The sequence below is a fragment of the Cebus imitator genome, unplaced genomic scaffold (genome assembly GCF_001604975.1).
Source record: "Cebus imitator isolate Cc_AM_T3 unplaced genomic scaffold, Cebus_imitator-1.0 Scaffold30, whole genome shotgun sequence".
In the NCBI taxonomy this organism is placed as follows: Eukaryota; Metazoa; Chordata; class Mammalia; order Primates; family Cebidae; genus Cebus; species Cebus imitator.
Window position 1 is genome coordinate 1,310,925 of NW_016107345.1, and position 12,630 is coordinate 1,323,554.

Here is a 12,630-nt window from a genome sequence, read left to right on the forward strand (position 1 = left end):
AATAATAATTGCAAAAATTAAAATTTATCAAATATATACAAATGAGTTTTAGTGGTACCCAAACAGTGTTTGAAATAATGAATTTAGGTCATTGAGTCCCAGTATCATTGAGTGAAAGGCTGTGGGAAAACTATAATAGATGGGTAGGTTGACAGCGCCTGAACCACCAATCCATCTCCATTTACTGAGAGTGAAACAACCAGATACAATGCAACAGGAAGCCAAAAGAGTTTAATCAAAATATCTAAATTGGGTATTGGATATTGGACATAGTGGCTTACATTTCTAATCCCAGCATTTTGGGAGGCCAAGCTGGGAAAATTGATTGAAGCCAAGAATGTGAGACCAGCCTGAGCAACAAAACTAGACTCCATCACTACGAACTAAAAATTAAAAACTCTGTGATGGGGCAGTGATGGGCTGTTGTAGTCTCAGCTACTAGAGAGGCTGAGGTAGGAGGATCACTTATGCCCAGGAGTTCAAGCCTGCAGTGAGCTTTGAGTGTACCACTACAATTCAGCCTGGGTGACAGAGCAACACCCCTTCTCAAAATACATAAATAGATAGATGAAAGATAGATAGATGGAAAGAATTAGGCCTATAGCTCTAAATGCCAGTTTACAGGAAATATAGGAGAAGGTTACATGTTAATTGACATCTTGAGGATGTTGTTGGCTTACTTCAAATTGTAGTAAATTTTATTAAGCAAATGAACAGGTCTCTTCACATGTACATACAGATACTAACACACACACAGTGCCTGTTTAAAAGGGGAGAAAGGAAAACTATTATGAATTAAAGGTGACTTAAGACTTCAAACTATACTACAAGGCTACAGTAATCAAAATAGCATGGTACTGGTACCAAAATAGAGATATAGGCCAATGGAACAAAACAGAGGCCTCAGAAGTAACACCACACATCTACAACTATCTGATCTTTGACAAACCTGACAAAAACAAGCAATGGGGAAAGGATTCCCTATTTAATAAATGGTGTTGGTAAAACTGGCCAGCCATATGCAGAAAGCTGAAACTGGACCCCTTCCTTACACCTTATACAAAAATTAACTCCAGATGGATTAAAGACTTAAACATAAGACCTAACACCATAAAAACCCTAGAAGAAAACCTAGGCAATACCATTCAGGACATTCATGAGTTTTAGTGATATCCAAACAGTGTTTGAAATAACATTGTATAGGCAATGACTTCATGAATAAAACACCAAAAGCAATGGCAACAAAAGCCAAAATAGACAAATAGGATCTAATTAAACTTAAGAGCTTCTGCACAGCAAAAGAAACTATCATTAGAGTGAACTGGCAACTAAACAGAATGGGAAAAATTTTTTGCAATCTAACCATCTGACAAAGGGCTAATAACCAGAATCTACAAAGAACTTAAACAAATTTACAAGGAAAAAAACAACCCCATCAAAAAGTGGGCAAAAAATATGAAGAGACACTGGTCAAAAGAAAACATTTATGTAGCCAACAAACACATGAAAAAAAGTTTATCATCACTTGTCATTAGAGAATGCAAATCAAAACCACATTGAGATACTATCTCACACCAGTTAGAATGGCGATCATTAAAAAATCAAGAGACAACAGTGCTGGAGAGGATGTGGAGAAATAGAAACGCTTTTACACTGTTGGTGGGAGTGTAAATTAGTTCAACCATTGTGGAAGACAGTGTGGTGATTCCTCAAGGATCTAGAAACAGAAAAACCATTTGACTCAGGAATCCCATTATTGGGTATATACCCAAAGGATTGTAAAACATTCTGTTATAAAGACACATGCACACATATGTTTATTGCGGCACTGTTTACAACAGCAAAGACTTGGAACCAACCCAAATGCCCATCACAGATAGATTGGATAAGCAAAATGTGACACATATACACCATGGAATACTATGCAGCCATAAAAAAGGATGAGTTCATGTCCTTTGCAGGGACATGGTTGAAACTGGAAACCATCATTCTCAGCAAACTGACAGAGGAACAGAAAACCAAACACTGCATGTTCTTACTCATAAGTGGGTGTTAACCAATGAGAACACATGGATACAGAGAGGGGAATATCACACACTGGGGTCTGTTGAGGGGTGGAGGGCTAGGGGAGGGATAGCAGGGAGTGGCGAGTGGGAGGGATAACATTAGGAGAAATACCTAATGTAGATGAATGGGGGGTAAATGCAGCAAACCGCAAGGCACATATTTACCTATGTAACAAACCTGCACATTATGCACATGTACCCCAAAACTTAAAGTATAATAATGAAAAAAAATCATGCTAAGTGAAATAAGTCAGTCACAGAAGACCACATATTTCATGATTTTGTTTATGTAAATTGTCCATAGTAGGTAAATCTGTAGAAACAGAAAACAGATTGGTGGTTGTTTAGAGCTTGGGTGTGTTGTGGGAAATGGAGAGTGACTACTAATGTGTACTGAGCTTCTTTTGGGGTGATAAAAATGTTCAACAGTTGATTGTGAAGACTGCACAATCCTATGAATATAATAAAAATGTATAAAAAAGGTAAATATCAATGAAATGTAAATTGAGGTCTTTAGAACCCGATTAAACATGTCAGGCATAAAAAGAGACTTTTTCAGGCAATAAGAAAATGCTAAACACACAGTATTGCATGATATTAAGCAATTGTTCATTTTGTAAAGTATGATAAATATTGTGATTATTTTTAAGCCCTTCATCGCTAAAATATATAGTGAAATATTTATGAGCAAAATGCTATCATGTCTGAAATTCTCTATAAAATACTCCAGCCCCTACCAGAAAGAAAGAAAGGAAGAGAGGGAGAAGAAGGAAGGAAGGAAGGAGAGAAGGAGGAAGGGAAGAAAGGAAGGAAGGAAGGAAGGAGGGAGGGAGGGAGGGAAGAAGAGAGGGAGGCGCAGAGGAAGGAGGGAGGGAGGAAGGAAGAAAGGAAGGAGGGAAGGAAGGAGGGACGGAGGAAGAAATAAAGGAAAATAGAAAATGAAGGTGTATTTGGTTTTCATTGTTGCTGTCGCAAATTATTACAAACTTAGTAGCCTAAAAAACATACATTTATTATCTTGCAGTTGTATAATTTAGAAGTCTGGCACTGGTCTCACTGGGCTAAAATTAAAGCTTTGGGACTGTGTTCTTTTCTGAGGACAAAGGAGAGAATCCATGTCCTTGTCTTTTCCAGCTTCTAGAGGCCATGGCTAATGGCTCTGTTTCTCCATCTTCAAAACCAGCAAGATGTTATTTCTCTAATCATTCTTCCATATTCGCATGTTCTCTAATTACAGTGAGGAAAGATACTCTTATTTTAAGGATTCACATAATTAGGTTGAGCCCACATAGACAATCTAGGATAATTTCCTCATCTCAAGTTATTTAAATTTAAGCATATCTGCAAATCCCTTTGCTATGTAAGGTAACATATTCACAGAGAATCAGGATGTGGACATCTTTGAGGGGGCAATATTCTGCTTACCATAGGAAGGACTAATGGAACAAGATTGGGAAAATGTAAATATTTATAATTGTTGAAGCTGGTGACAGATACGTGGGAGTTCATCATACATTTCTCACTTCTTTTGTTTATGTATGAAAATTCCATAATGAAAACCCACAAAAAATCAGTTGGATGTTTTGTTAGTTCACTTTGCATTGCCATAAAGGAATGCCTGAGGCCAGATAATTTATAAAGAAGAGAGGTTTATTTTGGCTTACAGTTCTGCAGGCTGTACAGGAAGTATGGTGCTAACATCTTCTCCTGGTAAGGCCTCAGGAAGCCTTAAATCATGACAGATGGCAAAGGTGGAGCAGGCATGTCTCATGGCAAGAGAGGGAGCCAGAGAGAGAAAGGAGGAGGTGCTAGTCTCCTTTAAATAACTAGCTTTCCTGTAAACTAACAGAATGAGAACTCATCCATTACTATGGGGAGGTCACCAAGCCATTCATGAGGGATCCACACCCATGACCCAACATCTCCCACTAGGCCCCACCTCCAACATTGGGGATCACATTTCAACATAGGATTTGAAAGGGAGGCACAGCCAAACCTTACCAAGTGCATTGCAGCTGATGATTTACAGGATGAATTATAAAGTGGTAAAAGGAAACTTCAGATGAGTAAAAGTAATATCATCTCAGTTTAATAACGTAAGCTATGACTTAAATTCTATTTGTTTGCTTCCTCCCCTCCCCTCCCCTCCCTCTCCTTCCCTCCTTGCCTCCCTTTCTTCCTTCCTTCCTTGCTTTCCTTGCTTTCTTGCTTTCTCTCTCTCTCTTTCTCCCCCTCCCTCCCTCCCTTCTTCTTTCTTTCTTTCTCATTTATCTATATATGATTAAATGAAACTAGAGAAAGGTAGGATAGAATATTTAGGTAAGCTGTTAATATGCTGCCTATATAAGATGTGTCTATTAGCATAGGGGAGAGGTAAACAAAATTCCAAACAGAGCTCAACAATTACTTGATTTTAAAAGTGAGCATACAAGCCAATTTATGGAAAATTTATATATGAAAATGTATATTTGTATACAATCATGCACTGTGTGATGACATTTCAGTCAACAACGAACTGCATGTATAATGGTAGTTCCATAAGATTATAATAAAACTCAAAAGTTTTTATCCCCTGGTGCAGCACATTACTCACATGTTTGTGGTGATGCTGGTGTAAACAAATCTACTTTGCTACCAGGCACATAAAAGTATAACACATTTGTATAATTATGAGTAGTACATAGTACTTGAAGATGATAATAAGTGACCATGTTACTGGTTTATATACTCACTATACTATAATTTTATCATTATTTTAGAGTATATTTCTTCTACATACACATACACACACACGTGTGTGTGTGTGTGTATATATATATATATATATATATACACATACATACATATATATACATACAAACATATATATATACATACATACATACATATTTATATATATATATATATATATATAAACTGTGTGTGTATCTATCTATCTACCTATTTAGTCTCTCTGATTATACATATTAACTGTAAAACAGACTCATGCAAATTCTTCAGGAGGAATTCCAGAAGAAGGTGTTTTTATAGAAGATGACAACTTCATGTATATTATTACCCCAAAGACCTTCTACTGGAACAAGATGTGGAGGTGGAAGACAGTAATAACAGCTAATGTGTATGTTTGTGTCTTAGTTTTTTTTTTTTGAGATGGAGTTTCACTCTTGTTGCCCAGGCTGGAGTGCAGTGGCACAATGTCAACTCACTGCAATCTCTGCCTTCCAGTTTCAAGCAATTCTCCTGCCTCAGCCTCCTAATCAGCTGAGATTACAGGTGCCTGCCACCACGCCCACGTAATTTTTGTATTTTTAGTAGAGACAGGGTTTCACCATGGTGGCCAGGATGGTCTCAAACTTCTGACCTTCTGATCCACCCGCCTTGGCTTCCTCAAAGTGCTGGGATTATAGGCGTGAGCCACCTTGCCTGGCCAGTTTTTAATAAAATAGTCTAAAAAGTGAAAAAAAAAAAATTAAAAACAGAAAAATATAAAATAAGAATATAAAACAATTTGTACAACAAAAGAGTTAAAAAGTTTATAAAGTGAAAATGTTACAGTAAGCTAAGGCTAACTTATCGAAGTAAAAATACTTTATATAAATTTGGTATAGCCTACTGTACAGTGCTTGTAAAATGTGCAGTTGTGTACAATGCTAGGCCTTCACATTCACTCACCACTCACTCACTCACCCATAATGACTTCCCATCCTGCAAACTCCTTTCATGGTATGGGCTCTGTTCAGGTGTACCATTTTAAAAATCTCTTACACCATATTTTTACTGTATCTTTTCCATGTTTAGATATGTATGGATGCACAAATACTTACCATTATGTTACAATTGCCTACACAATTCAGTACAGTAACATGCTGCACAGGTTTGTAGCCCAGGAGCAATAGGCCATACCACGTAGCTTAGGTGTGTAGCAGGTTATAGCATATCGGGTTCTGTAAGTGTACTCTATAATGCTCACACAATGACAAAATTGCCTAATGACACATTTCTTAGAATGCATTCCCATTGTTAAGCAATGTGTGACTATATTTCTGTCATTTATATAGAGACATATTAATGGATACATAAATGGATGAAATCACCAGAATCTAGTTATCTCAGGGTAGAAAGTATTTGGGGTGATTTTTATTTTCCCCCTTGCCATTTTCTATATTGCTTGAAATTTTTTTGATATATTCTAAAAAATCATAAAACAGACAATAAAATGATTTTAGTTGTGGAAAATAAAACAGGAATGAATATTACGAATATTCCTTGTGTCACAGACTTCCCCTCCACCCACTGCTTCCTTCCTGTCTCACACCTCCTTAACAGAGGTTGAACTAAAATTCTACATACCATTAATACTGAAGATGATTCTGCATGGTTTAGAGGAAGAAAGCAGGATCTATTATCCTTGAACTTTACACATTCTTAGAAAATATGCAATTACAAATATATATTAAAAATTTTGAGCAACCATTAACAGAACAGAAATTGTTACCATCAAACCAAGAAAAGGGGGAAAGTGTGTGTGTGTGTGTGTGTATGCGTACAAAACAAAACCAGTGGAAAAAGGGAAGTTTAGGAAAGAAAAAATGGTAGGTAAAACATGATAAACAAAGAATTAAAAAGTATGTATTAGTAATCACATGTGTAAACATATTCAACTAACCTATTAAAGTACAGGGGCTACCATGTTGATTAAAAATAAAAATATTTTAAAATCCATTTATTCACTGCTTGTAAGAGTCACAAATAAAGTTAATATAGAAAGGTTAAAAGTATACAATTGCACCTAGTTGGAAAAGGTTAAAAGTACATAGGCTCTGTGGTGCAATGGATAGCACATTGGACTTCTAGCCTAAATTGAAAAAGTAAATGATGGAAATAGCACATAAGGCAAATGCTAGCCCTAAGAATGTTGTTCTATGAGATAAAATAGAATTTAAGGTGAAAAACATTAGGACCTTGCATAAGTGGTATAATTCACTGAGATATAATAATTGTGACCTTATGCTACTAATAACATGACCTAGAAATAGAATTACAACTTAAAATTGATAGATAATCCCAAGTCCTAGTGGGAGAGTTTAATATAGAACTGTCACAAACTGATGAATCAGGAAGACAAAAATTAGTCAAGGGCCCTAGGACTCATGAGTTCCATGCAAAACGGCATAGTAACAGTTGGGCAGATAGAAGGAAGGAGGAGAAAGGTTTTTGGAGATGCCCATTTCTAGTCATTCCCAGGCATACGTCAATGAATATAATAGAAACCTTAAATTTAATCTTTGCTCTGAGCTCATTCTGTAGGGTTTCAGAAAGAATGTTACACTGCAGCCTAGAGAGGTCAGCCAAGTCTTTAAAGCCAAATCAAAGCCAAGTCAGACATTGAAATACAAATTGAAAAGCGTTATTTGCTACTCAGATACATTTTTTCCCCAAGTATATATAAGTTTATGGCCAGGGAGACGTGAAGGAATGCTTCATCCTGAAAATAAACATTTGAAAAGAAACAAAATTAATATTAGTGATGTTTACAGTGTGCTGTTAACAATCCTTGTGAGTGAAGCTCAAATGCTAGCGTGATCACTCACTCTGACTTGCTCGCTTTGCAGAATGGTTTGCCACAGGGCACCCTTGAGTAATGAGTTCCCTGGTGCATTCTGTTCAAGGCACCTGTTACCAAAGTGCAGCAGGCAGCAGTTCTGGGGCCAGGAGTTCTTCACCGGAAGGCAGTCCTAGCTTGGTGCCCTTGGCTTCTTGTAGTTAGACTCCTGCAGCTGAGAATGGAAACACAGCCTTGGTGAAGTTGTATACCAGGTGGCATATTCCAGGTGGCATTAGGGAGCTGGGACCACTGGAGTTCCCAGGGCCCACTCCTTAATTAGATGATTATGGCGTTATAAACCCGTAATGGAAAAGTTGTGAGCTCAAGAGAAATTCATCACAATGAGGAAAGCTGCACAGCTGGACACATTTCAATGAAGTATGAATGAAGTGAATAGTACAGCTCACTATAGAAAAATAAGGAAACATAGGCAAGCAAAAATACAGAAAATACCCCATTTGTCAGGTAATCCTGATACCTGGCATTATTTTTCTCCTGGAGGTGTTGCCAATTTGAAAGACCAGATAGAGGCTCAAAAGATAAATAGAGCATTAATTATTGCATGAGGATGGATGCGGTAGACAAAAATGTGAAGTGGAGCCCAAGATCAGAGAGAGACCTCGTAAGAATTCAGAGCTTTCAATTAGGATTTCTGGAAGTTTGCACCTTAGGAATACAGAAGGCTACCTTTGAATTATCTCAAATTCTGTCTGAATTTAAGCAACCTGTGCCCTTCCTAAATGTCTGATACAAGAAGGCTAATTTCTTTTTGGAGAAATATAGCATTATCCAGTACCTCAAATGATTTCTTCAATTGTTTATATGCAGTATCTGGCACACAATAACAACTGACAAGCATAGAAAAAAGACAAAAATAAAATGACTCATGATCAAGATTTTTAAAAATCGACAATATAAAAGGTCTGTAGGATATCCAGCTATTGGAGACTTTAAACTATGATTTAGGTTTTAGAAAATAAAGAAGATAAATAATTACAGCTGAGAACTGAAACTATATCTAAACTCTATATAAAAAGCATCAAATGAAAAAATATAGTAAAGTAATAACTCAATAATTGGTTTTAACGTTAGAGTAGATCAGACAAAAAGAAAAAAACTGGTGAAGTAGAAGTTATGTCAGAAGAAGATAACTAGACTGAAGCATGGAGGGANAAAAAAAAAAAAAAAAAAAAGAAAAAGAAAAAAAGGCATGTACACCCATACACAGATCAGAAAGGATACACAGAATGCAGTGAAAAGGTTTAACAGAAATGCAACTGCATTCCCAGAATGAGAAGAAAGAGACACATGGAAGCTAAAATGACTGAGACATTCTGAAAGTGATGAAAAATACCAAGTCATAGATTCAAGAAATTCTACAAGCCTTAAGCAAGATACATACAAAGAAAGCCACATCTCGGCACATTATAATGAACTGTTGGAAACCAAAGAAAAAGTTCAGAAGATAATGGAGTTGCATCTGTAAGGTGATTAAAAAAATACAAATCTAGCATTCTATTCCTCTCAAAAATAGTCTTTAAAAATAAAGGTGAAAGGAGTGTTTTGTTTTGTTTTGCTTTTGAGGCAGGATCTTGCTGTGTCAACCAGGCTGGAGTGCAATGGCACAGTCACAGCTCACTGCAGCCTGGATCTCCTGAGCCCAAGTGATCCTCCCAACTTAGCCCTGCGGAGCCAGAACTACAGGTGTGCACCACCACATCCAGGTCAGTTTTGTGTTTTTGGTAGAGACATGGTTTCCCCATGTTGCCTGGGCTGGTCTTGAATTCCTGGCCTCAAACAATCCACCCACCTTGGCCTCCCAAAATGCTGAGATTACAAAAGTGAGCCACGATGCTCAGCCTGACATAAGAAATTTTAAGACAAACTACAACTAAAAAGAATAATCACTGTCAGAAAGGCTACACTCTAGGGAAATTTCCAGGCAGAATAAAAATTTTCCTGGATGAAAACATGAAATGAAGGAAGAAATGAAGAGCAATGAAAAGAGTAACTTTGTAAATAAGGACTAGTAAGTTCCTGTCAGACTCAACAAACTCGCAGAGAACTGTAAACTCTGGAAAAATACAACAAACCAACCCAGTGACATGGAGGCACTAAATAGTGAACAAAAATAGGAAGAATCTGGAGTGTGGAAATGTGAAGAAAGAGTCCTGTGTGTGACTCAAAGAAATCCATATAAAAATAAAAGAATAAATGAGATTTGAGCTACCCAAGAGACATATTTTAGTTTGAGTCTAAAGTTAATTATTTGCTGAAACAAAAAAGTGCGTTCTTCAGAGGAATGTAACAAAATCCAGAGCCTTCACATTATATCATTCAAATGTTTCGGATACTACCCCAAATTACTCAACATATGATGAAAAAGGAAATGTAATCCAATCTCAGGAGAAAAGACAATTAGCTGAGACCAGCTCTGAGATGAACTAGATGTTTGAATTAGCAGACAAGAATTTTAAAGCAACTATTAAAACTATGTACAATGAAATAAATGAAAATATGCTTTCAATACATGAAAAGAGAAAAATCTTATCAGAGAAGTAGAAGGCATTAAAAAAAACAAAATGGAAAATTCAGAACTAAAAAATACAATATCTAATATTAAAAAATCATTTGATGGACTTAATGAAAATGACAGAATAGAGTGATCTTGAAGATATAGCAGTAAAAATTATTCAAACTTTAGAGTATATACGTAAGTAAAAATGAATGTTGACTGTATTAAATAACACTGATGACTTGTGAATTTATATAGAATTAAAGTAGACAATGATAGCACAAAAGCAGGTAAAGATAAATGGAGTTCAAATGTTCTAAAGTCCTTGTATTGTCTAGGAGTGGCAGAAGTACAAGTTAATATTAGACTGACATGAGTTGGGGATGTATGTTGTTGTCATCTCTGAAGTAATAATAAAGATAAGTAATTGAGCAGAAATTCCAGATGTTACTCTCTTTGACTTTAACAATAGCTGAAACAGTAGCTGTGGCTGTCAGGAAAGGTGGGCTAAGGTTTTACTGGCTAGTCCTGAATTACAGGCACAGTTTAGGGAAGAAAAATGGGTACTCCCTCCTGAACCAATTGGATGGCATATTAGATTGTAAAATATGCCCACTCTGACTTTGGACTAGGCACTGTGACTTGCTTTAACCAATAAGGCAGAAGTAATGATGTGCCATTTCTGAGCCTAGGTCTCAAGAGACTGTGGGTTTTTGCATGATCTCTTGTACCTCTGCATCAACATGAGAACATATCCAGGTGTATGACAGACACATGAAACAGAGTCAAATCGAACCAGGTTGCCCTAGCACAGGCAAGCCCCTATTAGGAAACAGTCAAGTCAACACCAGAAATGTCAGCAAGCCCAGATGAGATCAGCCCACAGTGCATCCTAATCATGTGAGCAAAGAATGCTTGCTTCTATGAACACTAAGGTTTTGTGATTGTTATGTAGGATTATTATAACAAAAACTAATGCATATGACTGATGGTGCAAGAAAATCAGGATGCACATTTGGGAGGGGTGTAGTTACCAGTAGAGAGACAACTGAATTCATGTAGCAAAAGCAACAAATGGCCATTTCACTGGGACATTAAGGATTTGTATCTCACATCTTCACTGTTGAGCTTTTAGAATCAAAGCCTATCAATGCTTAACTCAAAGGAGTGAATCCATGAGGACAACATTTCAGGTGGCGCTGGAGGGAGAATAGCTCAGTCTCCTTTTACAGGGCAGGGTGGGTTTTATGGTCAAGAGTTCTTCTAGGACTCCTATTACCACCATTTAGTGGGAGTGATAATGAATAGTAGATGTGCTTTTAGCAGAAGGGCAATAAATTGTTTGATGAAAGATTTGCTCTCATTCCTACCAAGGAATCTCTTCTCTTAATGGCCCCGTCAATAGTGTCTTTCAGAGAAGACATACAGTAAGTGGCCCTTTTGTGGAAGCTGATTGCAGAGCTCAGCCCTAAAAGCTAGATTTTGAGAACTAGCTGGGATTAACAAGAGAGACATTATTACAATCCAGGGAAAATCTCCTACTTGAGTTGTGTAAATGTGTTCTATTTCTATAGCACTTTACCTCTTATTTATTTTTCGATAATCTAGTATAGTCCTTGTAGAAAATGGGATAAAATTGCAGCAAGATAAATGTATGGCTATAATAAAGATGAATTTCTTATTGTGATGGTCATTAGATTTAGGAAAGGGATTTTGCAAGGCAGTTGTGAAACCTCTGTATCCCGAGGCCCATGAGAGCAGGCTCAGACATATTGGCTCAATCTAAGGATAGGGAAACTGGTCAGTTTGGTTTTCATCTTTTCTGTGGCAAAAACAAAAAGGCTAGAGAGCATCAACCCTAAAATCTTAGTCCCTGCCCATTCTTCTTGCTGCTTCCAGGCCTGTTCAGCCTCATCAGGTTCTGGGGTTTCCTCTCTCTGACCCACACACCTGCTTTCTATTCAAGGGCTGCATTTGATCTTCACCATTGTCCCCATTTGCCTCATGCTTCCTTCCCCATTTCTGTTTGGGAGGCATGGGTGATGTCAGGGGAGAGAAGATGGGTTTGGGCTCAGACATCCAAACACTCATCCACATACACCAAATGAGGGCTTGCCATGGGCTGGGCATTGTGTAGAGCACACAGGTTGGAGCGATGGCTTGCTTTTGTTCTGTTGGAGACAAAAATAAACCAACAAATAAAAATATGAATAACGTGCTATCAGGTAGGGATAAGTGGTAGAAACAAAGCAGAGTAAGGTATTAAAAAAGGACTGAGACAGAAGATAGCGCATTAGAGGTAAGGTGGTCAAAGAGGCCTTTCTTAAGAGATAATATTGGAGCAGAGACCTGAGTGAAATAGTGTAGAAACTCTGTGAAAATGGGGGAAAAGACTAGTGCCAAGGCCCTGACACTACAATGTTCTGAGAGTGTTTAAGAAACAG